Source organism: Elephas maximus, chromosome 1 (genome assembly GCF_024166365.1).
Source record: "Elephas maximus indicus isolate mEleMax1 chromosome 1, mEleMax1 primary haplotype, whole genome shotgun sequence".
Taxonomy (NCBI): domain Eukaryota; kingdom Metazoa; phylum Chordata; class Mammalia; order Proboscidea; family Elephantidae; genus Elephas; species Elephas maximus.
Genome location: NC_064819.1, coordinates 78,521,458 through 78,522,262, shown reverse-complemented (window position 1 = coordinate 78,522,262; position 805 = coordinate 78,521,458). Strand labels below are relative to the sequence as shown.

General features: G+C 41.5%; 1 non-coding gene across 1 annotated transcript; it reads right to left on the bottom strand.

Moving 5' to 3' along the window:
• Positions 1 to 420: 420 nt before the first annotated feature.
• TRNAS-AGA (transfer RNA serine (anticodon AGA)) lies at positions 421 to 502 on the bottom strand. Its single transcript has one exon. It is a non-coding gene; the product is annotated as a tRNA-Ser (tRNA).
• Between the last annotated feature and the right edge of the window lie 303 nt (positions 503 to 805).

The following is an 805-nucleotide window of genomic DNA, read 5'->3' as shown; positions in this document are numbered from 1 at the left end:
AAACACACGTACCAACATTTTTCTTTAGGAAAGGGCTGCCTTCAAGCAGGGTTTAGGTTGCAGGAAACACAAAGGTATCGTCAGAGCCTGGCTTTTCTTAGAGGGAAAGAAAACACCATTAGGACTGCAGTCGAACTTACTTGAAAACAAAAACTAATAATAACCTCCGTTTAGCACACGGGTTTTTGGTCGAACCTACTCAAAAACAAAACAACAACAAAATACACGGTAATAGCAACCTCTCTCAGTTTTGGCAAAGTACAGGGAGGTTTTTTGTTTTTGTTTTTGCTTTTTTTACTGGGAATAGAAAGAGAGAAAGCTTAGTTAAATTTGGGGAGAATAAAGTTTGTTTCTGGAAGACGATATTGGCTCTGAAACTGGTAACATGTCAATAAGTTATGTTTCCAAGCAGGACAGGATCGTAGTCGACAGGATTCGAACCTGTGCGGGGAAACCCCAATGGATTTCTAGTCCATCGCCTTAACCACTCGGCCACGACTACATGAGAGAGATGTTTTTCCGTAGCGTAAAATAGCTTTAGTGAAGCCTGACTTCACGAGATCACATTTTACATCAGAAAGTGTATTTGCTGTCAATGTTTCTTACTCTTTGACGTCATTTAGTTGGTCATGATGCTGTTGCGCCAAATTGTCAAGTGACACTTTACCATCAGAACTGGTAGGACATCTTATTCTGATGGGTCGATGGAAAGAGACATTTCAAGAGGCCAGTTTTCTTCTCTGTCAGCCTCTGATGGGGATCCACGGAAGGTATGCCACAACTAACGTTCGCTGCGGAATTATGA